Source organism: Papio anubis, chromosome 20 (assembly GCF_008728515.1).
Source record: "Papio anubis isolate 15944 chromosome 20, Panubis1.0, whole genome shotgun sequence".
Classification (NCBI taxonomy): domain Eukaryota; kingdom Metazoa; phylum Chordata; class Mammalia; order Primates; family Cercopithecidae; genus Papio; species Papio anubis.
The window spans coordinates 45,999,402-46,010,069 of record NC_044995.1 but is presented as its reverse complement, the minus strand read 5'-3'; the positions used below and the strand labels follow the sequence as shown (position 1 = coordinate 46,010,069).

At 52.4% G+C, this 10,668-nt stretch overlaps 1 long non-coding RNA gene across 1 annotated transcript in view; it reads right to left on the bottom strand.

Moving 5' to 3' along the window:
- The window catches only part of LOC101019399, a 10,776-nt gene extending 6,057 nt beyond the window's left edge, over positions 1-4,719 (bottom strand). Inside the window, exon 1 of the long non-coding RNA XR_004180415.1 lies at positions 4,062-4,719. This is a non-coding gene — a long non-coding RNA (uncharacterized LOC101019399). The remainder of the gene's footprint in view (positions 1-4,061) is intronic.
- Positions 4,720-10,668: the final 5,949 nt, after the last annotated feature.

Here is a 10,668-nt window from a genome sequence, read left to right as displayed (position 1 = left end):
TTTCTACTAAAAATACAAAAAAAAAAAAAAAAAATTAGCCAGGCATGGTGGCAGGCACCTGTAATCCCAGCTACTAGGGAGGCTGAGGCAGGAGAATCGCTTGAACCCGGGAGGCGGAGGTTGCATTGAGCCGAGATCGCACCACTGTACTCCGGCCTGGACGAGAGAGCAAGACTCTGTCTCAAAAATAATAATAAGTAAATAAATAAATACTAGCATCCACGCCAGGGGGCAGGCGTAAGGCCACATGAAAAGCCCCTAGCATCTCACAGGCTCTCAAAGCGTGACCATGACTGAGTGCCTGCTGGCTCCCATGACGACCTGTCTCCCTGCAACGCTGCTGCCTCGAGGCAGAAAATGTTGTCACTACTGCATTTCACAGAGTGTAGAAACAGGAGGTGGCAAGAGAGGCTGGGGGAGGGAGAAGAGGGGGCCCTATCTACCCGGAAGTGAGAGAGGCCCTGGCAGGTTTGTCCCGAGCAGCCCACACAGCTTCTCTCACCCTAGGGTACTGTCTGGGCTGACAGGTCCAAAGTGTTTTTCTCATTTCTCAGATGGGGAAGCTGAGGCCTCCCCAGTTGGTGCTGCACCACCCACTAGTAGCCCCTGCTCTGCCGCTATAGGTCTGGGAGTGGTCTGGGGATCTGGGGAGCTCAGAACCCATTCAATGCCCAGAGAGGGTGGGTTAGCTGCCTCAGGACACACAGCCAGGGAACAGCAAAGGCAGATGGGGCCCCCGTCTGTTGGGGAAGACAAAGCTGGACTCCGCCATCAACCCCAGCTGTGTGTGTGGTCAGGGATGGGGCAAAGGGCAGGGCATTAGGGTGGGGTGGGAGCCCAGAGGAGGTTGAAACTGTCTCTTTTTTTGTTTTGTTTTGAGACAGGGTCTCACTCTGTTGCCCAGGCTGGAGTGCAGTGGCGCGATCTCAGCTCACTGCAACCTCCGCCTCCGGTTCAAGCGATTCTCCTGCTTCAGCCTCCCAAGTAGCTGGGATTACAGGCGCGTACCACCACGCCTGGCTAATTTTTGTATTTTTAGTAGAGACAGGGTTTCGCCATGTTGGCCAGGCTGGTCTTGAACTCCTGACCTCAGGTGATCCACCCGCCTCGGCCTCCTAAAGTACTGGGATTGCAGGTGTGAGCCATTGCACCTGGCCAAAACTGTCTCCTCTGAAGGCTTCCATCCTCTGCCTCCAGCATGGCTCACTGGGATCTCCACCCTGGTCTCCTGTCTCCAGCCCTCCCCCCACCACAGTCCGTCCTCCCTGCTGCAGCCAGGGGTTACCTGTGAGCACTGAGTTAGGTCCCATGCCTCCTCTGCCCACAGCCCTCTATGGCTCCCACCTCCCTCAGGGTCAAGGCCCAAGTCCTCCCTGCAGTCTGCGAGGCCCTGCATGAACTGCCCCGGCCTCTCCCCGCCCTCCCTTCCTCCCTCTCTCCCCTTTGCTCCAGCCATATGGGCCTCCTCACTGTTCCTCCAACATGCCAGGTGCGGTCCTGCCTCAGGGCCTTTGCACAGGCTGTTCCCACTGCCTGGAACACCCTTTCCTGACTCTCTGTTTAACCACCTCCTCCGCATCATAGCCTGAAATGTCACCTTTCCAGAGAGGCGTCCCCCAGTCACTGACCCCTCTCCACCTTCCTCGCATCCCCCACAGCGCCAACTGCGAGCTGACATTCTCCCATGCTATTATTTGGCTCTTGTCCCATGGGACTGCAGGCTCTGTGAAGGCAAGATCAGGTCTCTCTGGGTCACTGCTGAATTTCAGTGCCCAGCATGGAGTCTGGCACACAGTAGGCGCACAATAAATGCTGACCCTGTACTGCATGATTACAGTCTAGATGTCTGAGGGTCGTTCAGTCCCCAGACCTCATAGAAGGTACACGGCCGAGAACACCCTCTCCCAGCCCCAAGCTCTGAACCGCCATCCCTCATCATCCTCTCGGCCTCCCCTTCCCCACTAAGATCTTCCCTCAAGAGGCCCTGGGAAGGGGACCTCTCCCGCCCCCACTGCAGCCCCAGGCTCCCGCAACAGGGTGGCATCTGAGGCTCCTGCCCTCAAATCATCAACGCAGGCTTGGTGACTCAAGCCTCTAGAAGGCGGGTATGACCCCCATAAAATCCAGGGTGATTCATATGGCCCCCGTCCCTCTCCTGTTCAACACTTCCAAGGTGGTGGTCCCAGGTCACCTTCACCACCTCACGGCCACCCCGACCCATTTCCCAGAGCTGCCCCAGGCCAGCAGTGAGCTGTTCCTGTGGCCCCAGTGCCTTCTCTGGAGACCCCTCCTTGGGCCAGAAGACGCCCCGCTTGAGGGCCATCTTGGCCAGAGGACCTCTTTGGGGACCCAGATATCCAAGGGTGAGTGTGGGTAGCGGGCATTAGGGTGGGGCTATGGGAGAGATAAGGGGGTAGGGAGAGACCAGAGAAGAAACAGAGCGACAGAGCCTCAGGGAGACAGAGAGAAAAACGGCAGAGACAAATGCACAGAGACACCCAGAGAGAAAGACAAAGAGACGGAGATAGACACACATATTGAGACACACAGAGAAAAAAAGAGCAGAGACCAAAATAACAGAGACAGAGACACAGAGAGAGACATACACCGCGGGAAGAAAGAGACAGAAATGGACAGAGATGCGCAGAGAAACAGAGACAAAAGAGACACACAGAGAGAAAAACAGCAGAGACAGAAATGGAGAGACAGAGAAAGAGAGAAAGACACGGAGAGGCACACAGAGAGAAGAAAGCAGAAACCAAAATGGGCAGAGACACAGAGAGAGACAGAGACAAAAGAGACAGACTCACAGAGACACAGAGAGACAGAGACAAGAGACAGAGACACAGAGAGAGAGAGACAAAAGAGACAGAGACACAGAGAGAGACAGAGACAAAAGAGAGAGACACAGAGACACAGAGAGAGATGCGCGCACACACACACAGAAATGGACAGGGACACAGAAAGAGACAGAGAGAGACAGAGAGAGAAAAACAGCAGAGACAGAGACAAATGGACAAAGATACAGAGAGACAGGGAGAGAGAGACACACATACAGACACAGAGAAAAACAGAGACAAAAATGGACTGAGAGACAACAGAGACAGACACAGAGACATAAGGAGAAAAAAGCAGAGACAGAAACGGGCAGAGACACAAAGAGACAAAGGGGAAGAGAGACAGAGACACGCACAAAGAGGAAAAAAGCAGAGACCAAAATGGGGAGAGAGACAGAGACAAGAGAGGGAGACAGAAATGAGGGAGGGAGACAGAGATGAGGGAGAAACAAGGAGAAATACAGCAGAGATAGAAGTGGGCAGAGACACAGAGAGACAGAGAGAAGAGAGACAGAGACAGAGATCACCACAGGCAACCAAATCATCAGGGAAAGAAATAAACAGGGGCAGAGATGGAGAGAAACACACACAGAGGAAAAAAACAGAGACCAAAATGAGGAGAGACACAGAGACAGAGACAAAAGAGAAAGAGATGAGGAGACAAAGATGAGAGACACAGATATAAATGAGACAGAGACAAGAGACAGAAACCAAAGAGGGAGATACAGATAAGAGATGGAGATGAGAGGGAGAGCGACAAGAGATGAGAGAGACAAAGGTGAAAGAGACAGAGATAACAGAGACAGAGACAAAAGAGAGAGATGAAAGAGACAAGAGGACAGGCACAGAGACACAAGAGAGAGTCAGAGACAAGAGACAGAAGAGGGAGAGAGATGAGAGAGACAGAGACAAAAGAGAAACAAGAGACAGAGATGAGAGACAGAGACGAGAGAGTGACAAAAATGAGAGTGACAGAGACGAGAGAGAGAGGGAGAAAAACAGCAGAGACAGAAACAGGCAGAGAGACAGACACAGACACAGACAGACAGCCGGGAAGCAAAAGACCGACGCCAGTAAGGCCGGGTCAGGAGAGAGGCCGAGCGGGCAGCGCGAGGTGGGAAAGCAGTGCGGGCCCGGAAGGCCGCCCTGGGCGCCTGCCTCCCCCGCCGCTCTCCGGGGGTCCCTGGCCGCCGCCCCCCGCACCACCCCGAGCCCCGCGGCCACCTGGGGTCGCTGACGAGCAGCAGCACCGAGCCGTCCTGCAGGCGCGCGTCGCGCACCGTCTGGTGGTCGTCCAGCCGCCGCGCGTTGTAGTAGAAGGCGCGCTTCCAGGAGCTCACGCCCTGGCCCACCAGCTGGGCGCGCAGGTCGCTGAGTGTGTCCCGCGGCCGCACGGTCAGCGGCAGCAGCAGCGCCTCGTCCGCCAGGTGCACCTTGATGTGGTAGCGCTTCCAGCGCGACAGCCCCCGCCGCAGCCCCTCCATGGCGCCCGTCCGGCTCCGGCTCCAGCTCTGGCCCCGGGCCCCGCGCGCCCCGCGCACCCGCCCGACCGGCCTGGCCGCCCGCCCCCGCCGCGCCCGCGCTCCGCCCGCCCGGACACGCCCGGCACGCAGTGGGCAGGCCCGGCGGGGCGGGGCGGGTGCCACGGTCCCCTCAGGCGGGTCCGCTCCCCATTGCTGGCCCCAGAGTGCGCCCGGGGATCCGAGGTGGCCACCCACGACAGAGCCATCAGCGAGGTCATCCCAGCCAAGGAGACACGCGGATGTCCAGGGGGTTACATGGTGGAGGCGCCAGGGAGGGAGGCTGGGAGGCCACTTTATTTGATCTTTTTAAGGACAGAATCTCACTTGGTCGCCCAGGCTGGAGCATAGTGGCACAATCATGGTTCCTTGCAGCCTCGACCTCCCGGGCTCAAGCGATCCTCCCGCCTCAGCCTCTCGAGTAGCTGGGACTACAGGCCCTGCCACCACGCCCAGCTCATTTTTGTACTTTTTGTAGAGACGGGGCCTGGCGGTGTTGCCCAGGCTGGTTTTGAACTCCTGACGACAAGCGATTCTCCGCCTTGGCCTCCCAAAGCGGTGGGATTATAACCGTCGGCCACCATGCTCAGCCTACATTTAAAAACATAATAAATTTACTTTTAGGCCGGGTGCGGTGGCTCATGCCTGGAATCCCAGCACTTTGGGAGACTGAGGCAGGCGGATCACCTGAGGTCAGGAGTTCGAGACCAACCTGGCCAATAAGGTGAAACCCTGTCTCTACTATAAGTACAAAAATTAGCCAGGCGTGGCGGCACGTGCCTGTAATCTCAGCTACTCAGGAGACTGAGGCAGAAGAATCGCTTGAACCTGACAGGCAAAGATTGCATTGAGCCGAGATTGCACCACTGCACTCCAGCCTGGGTGACAGAGCAAGACTCCACCTCAAAAAAGAAAAAAAAAAAAAAAAAAGAAAGAAAGAAAGAGGGAGAGAGAGAAAAAAAGAAGAGGAAAGAAAGAATGAAAGAAAGAAGAGGCCAGGCGCAGTGGCTGACGCCTGTAATCCCAACACTTTGGGAGGCCAAGGTGGGCGGATCACCTGAGGTTGGGAGTTTGAGATCTGCCTAACACAGAGAAACCCCGTCTCTACAAAAAGTACAAAAAAATTAGCCAGACATGGTGGTGGGTGCCTGTAATCCCAGCTACTCAGGAGGCTGAGGCAGGAGAATCGCTCGAACCCAGGAGGCGGACATTGTGGTGAGCCGAGATAGGCCATTGCACTCCAGCCTGGGCAACAAGAGGGAAACTCCGTCTCAAAAAACAAGAAAGTAAAGAAAAAGGAAAATAAAAGAGCACCTGCTGAGTGACAGTCTTCTAGGTACTTTATTGGGGTAGGGGAAGCATCTCTTATTTTTCCCATGACACTATGACTTCCCATTTTACAAGTCAGAAAACTGAGGCATAGAAAAGAGATTTCCCAGAGGAAACAGAGAGAAAAGTGGCAGAGCTGGGATTCGAACCCAGGCCACCTAGCATGAGCAGTTTTGTTGTAATCCATTCATCACACAAACATCACTTTTTTTTTTTTTTTTTTTTGAGATGGAGTTTCGCTCTTGTTGCCCAGGGTGGAGTACAATGGCACGATCTCAGCTCACCGCAACCTCCACCTCCCAGGTTCAAGCGATTCTCCTGCCTCAGCCTTTCTCAGTAGCTGGGATTACAGGTGTGTGCCACCAAGCCTGGCTAATTTTTTTTATTTTTAGTAGAGACGGGGTTTCTCCACGTTGGTCAGGCTGGTCTTGAACTCCCGACCTCAGGTGATCCACCCACCTCGGCCTCCCAAAGTGCTGGGATTACAGGCGTGAGCCACCACGCCTGGCCCACAAACATCACTCTTATACAACCGTAAGAGTTCAGATGGCAGTTTCTAATTATTATTATTATTTTTTTATTTTTAAGATGGAGTCTCACACTGTCACTCAGGCTGGAGTGCAGTGGCAATATCTCGGCTCACTGCAGCCTCCGCCTCCCGGGTTCAAGCGATTCTCCTGCCTCAGCCTCCTGAGTAGCTGCAATTACAGGCGTGCGCTACCATGCCCAGCTAATTTTTATATTTTTAGTAGAGACAGGGTTTCACCATGTTGGCCAGGCTGGTCTCGAACTCCTGACCTCAAGTGATCTGCCTGCCTCGGCCTCCCAAAGTGCTGGGATTACAGGCGTGAGCCACCATGTCCAGCCTTTTCTTTTTTTTTTTTTTTTTTCCTTCAGATGGAAATTTTAAAGAAAACTCAAACCAAATTAAATTCCAGATAGCCCCTTCAACCCTTGCCCCCAGCGAAAGAAAATATACAACTATTAGGAGAAAACATAGAAGTTAAAAATAAAAATAATCTGGGCTGGGCACAGTGGCTCACACCTGTAATCCCAGCACTTTGGGAGGCCGAGGTGGGCAGATCACAAGGTCAGGAGTTCGAGACCAGCCTGGCCAATATGGTGAAACCTGGTCTCTACTAAAAATACTAAAATTAGCCAGGTGTGGTGGTGCCTGCCTATAATCCCAGGACTCAGGAGGCTGAGGTGGGAGAATCACTTGAACCCAGGAGGCGAAGGTTGCAGTGAGCTGAGACCACGCCATTGCACTCCAACCTGGGTGATAGAGTGAGACTCCGTCTCAAAAAAATATAAAAATAAAAATAATCTTACTGTGTTAAAGCATATTAAACCCAGAAACCTTTAATTAAAAGATTAGTAACTGACTACAAATATAAAATTCCTACACACATATGCACATTAAAAAAAATACTAGAAGATCAACAGTCAACATCAAGGAGGAAAGTTTTCCGAAACATGACAGACCAAAGACTTATTTCCTTAATATGTAAAGAGCATTTGGAAATCAATAAGGATTAACAAGTCAATTGAAAACTGGGCACAGTGGCTCACTCCCGTAATCTCAGCACTTTGGGAGGCCAAGGTGGGTGGATCACCTGAGGTCAGGAGATCAAGGTCACCCTGGACAACATGGTGAAACCCTGTCTCTACTAAAAATACAAAAGTTAGCCAGGTGTGGTGGTGGGTGCCTGTAATTCCAGCTACTTGAGAGGCTGAGGCAGGAGAATGACTTCAACCCAGGAGGTGGATGTTGCAGTGAGCCAAGATTACGCCACTGCACTCCAGCCTGGGCGACAGAGTGAGAGCCTGTCTTTAGAAAAACAAAACAGCCAGGCGCGGTGGCTCACGCCTGTAATCCCAGCACTTTGGGAGACCGAGGCAGGTGGATCACGAGGTCAGGAGATCCAGACCATCCTGGCTAACATGGTGAAACCCCGTCTCTACTAAAAATACAAAAAATCAGCCGGGTGTGGTGGGGGGTTCCTGTAGTCCCAGCTACTTGGGAGGCTGAGACAGGAGAATGGCGTGAACCAGGAGGCGGAGCTTGCAGTGAGCCGAGATCGCGCCACTGCACTCCAGCCTGGGTGACAGAGCAAGATTCCGTCTCAAAAAAAAAAAAAAAGAAAGAAAGAGGGACAGAGCGAGAAAAAGAAGAGAAAAGAAAGAGAGAGAAAAGAAAAGAAAGAGAAAGGCTGGGCGCAGTGGCTCGAAGAAAAAAAAGAAAAAACAAACAAATAAAAAATACTAGAAGATCAACAGGCAACATTAAGGGAGAACAGCTTCCAAAACATGATAGACAAGAGCCTGATATCCTTAATATGTAAAAAGCATCTAGAAATCAATATGGATTAACAAGTCAGTCAAAAAAAAGGTGAGACATGAATGGTTTTTTTCGTTGTTTTTGTTTTGTTTTGTTTTCGAGCTAGGGTCTTGCTGTTTCCCACACTGGAAGGCAGTGGCGCAATCTTGGCTCACTGCAACTGTGTACCACCCCTCCCGGCTAATGTTCTGTATTTTTAGTAGAGACAGGGTTTCGCCATGTTGCCCAGGCTGGTCTTGAACTCCCGGGATTCAAGCAATCCTCCCGCCTCAGCCTCCCAAAGTGCTGGGATTACATCCTAAGCCACCGCACAAGAACGGTTTTCTGAAAAGGAGACACAAACGTCTTCTGGGCATAGGCAAAGGAGTTCATTCTCGCTCATGGTAACCTAAATATAAAATAAAACTACCATGAAATACCTTTTTCTTCTTTTCATCTCTCCGGCTGGTAAAGATGAAAAAGTCTGAGCATTCGCTGTGTTTTCAGGGTTTGGGGAAAAGTGCAGCCTCATGCTGTTGGGGTTCAGAGTGTGAAATGCTGTAAGCTCTCTGACAATAGCTGTTTGAAAAAGGTATAAGCCAGCAGTGTCCTTTCTGGGAAGGTATCCGTGTGCACAAAGAGAGATGAGAACATAATACATGTGGCAAGAAATTTACATGTAACACAGCAAAGTAGGAGGCTGGCACGATCCCTGACCTCCTTGAACAAAGGAGGGAAACTGAGGCCCGGAGAGGAGTAGTGGCAGAATGAGAACCCAGGCTGGGCTGGTCACTCTCTGGGGAAGGTGGGAGGGCTGGCTCAACCTGAAGAACTAGGTCACCATGGCCCCCGGCCACCTCCCTGTTCAGACTGAATTCCAGGCCTCGCCCATCCTAATTGCTGGTGTCCAAGAAGGTCAAAGGGAGGCCCGGGGACACTTGGCTTCAACATGGGGAGGCCACGCTGAGCCCTCAAAGTGCTAGGTGCCACTTCCAGTTAATTCTGACTTTCTCATTAAGCTGTTAGGAAAAGCTTGGTGGCTGCAGGCAACCGGCCCTCTGCCTGGGTCTGTGGATTAGAGGGATCATGGTTTCTGCCTCGAGACACCGTATTATCTGTGGTGGGCAATTATGGAAGACCCAGGCAGACACTGACAAGCTCAGAGAATCCCTGAGCTCTGCAGTCTGGGAGGCTCAGAATCGTGGGATCACTGAACACATAGATTCCTCGGATCTTAGAACAGCTGGTGTTTCGTCCTCCTCAGAGCTCTCTAGTGGGTGGGTGGGGGCTCTGAGCGGTAATCACCAGACATCCCCTCCGGCTGTCTTAAGGGAGAAAAAGATGCAGTAGTAAGTTTTAAGAAAGTTCAGCAGGAAGCAAGAGGAATAGGCTTTTAAAAATGGGCCAGAGGCGGGGCACGGTGGCTCTTACCTGTAATCTCAGCACTTTGGAAGGCCCAGGCAGGAGGATTGCTTGAGGCCAGGATTTCAAGACTAGCCTAAGCCACATAGCGAGGCTCTGACTCTACCACAAAAAAAATTTTTTTTTTTTTTTTTTTTTTTTTTTTAGACGGAATCTCACTTTTTCACCTAGGCTGGAGTGTGTGGCATGAACTCAGCTCACTGCAACCTCCACCTCCCAGGTTCAAGCGATTCTCCTGCGTCCTGAGTAGCTGAGATTACAGGCATGCGCCAACACGCCAGGCTATTTTTATATTTTTAGTAGACACGGGGTTTCACCATGTTAGCCAGGCTGGTCTCGAACTCCTGACCTCAAGTGATCCGCCTGCCTCAGTCTCCCAAAGTGCTGGGATTACAGGCATGAGCCACCATGCCCGACCAGAATTCTAAAATTAGCTGAGCATGGTGGTGTGCGCCCCTGTAGTCCCAGCTATTCTGGAGACCGAGGCAAGTGGATCACCTGAGACCAGGAGTTGGAGGCTGCAGTGAGCTATGATTGCACCACTGCACTCCAGCCTGGGCTGGGCAACAGAGCAAGACTCTCTCACAAAAAAAAAGAAAACCTCTTGTACATTACAAGAGTCAAAGTATCTATAATTCCAGAATGTGGCAATGCTAAGGGCAGTGGATATGTTACAGATGGGGGCAAGTGGGCCCGGCACCCACCCTCCTTCCCTATTCGTCTACAGGATTGGTGGAATATGCAGGCCCCCCACCCACACTTCTCCCTGCTGCCCAGCCTCTGATGAACAGGCATTCTGGCCTATGTTATTGTTTTATTTTATCTTATTTTATTTTATGAGACAGGGTCTTGCTCTGTCACCCAGGCTGGAGTACAGTGGCATGATCACAGCTCACTGCAGCCTCAGCCTCCCAGGCTCCAGCGATCCTCCCACCTCAGCCTCCTGAGTAGCTGGGACTACAGGCACACACCTGCAATCCCCGTTGTGGTGGCGGGTGCCTGTAATCTCAGCTACTCCAGAGGCTAAGGCAGGAGAATCACTTGAACCCAGGAGGCGGAGGTTGCAGTGAGCCAAGGTTGTGCCGCTGCACTCCAGCCTGGGCAAGAGCGGAACCCCATCTAAAGGAAGGAAGGGAGGAAGGGAGAGAGTGAGGGAGGGAGGGAGGAAAGGGAGGGAAGGAGCAAAGGAAGGAAGGAGGGAGGGAGTCAGGGAGGGAGGGAGGGAGGGAAGGAAGGAAGG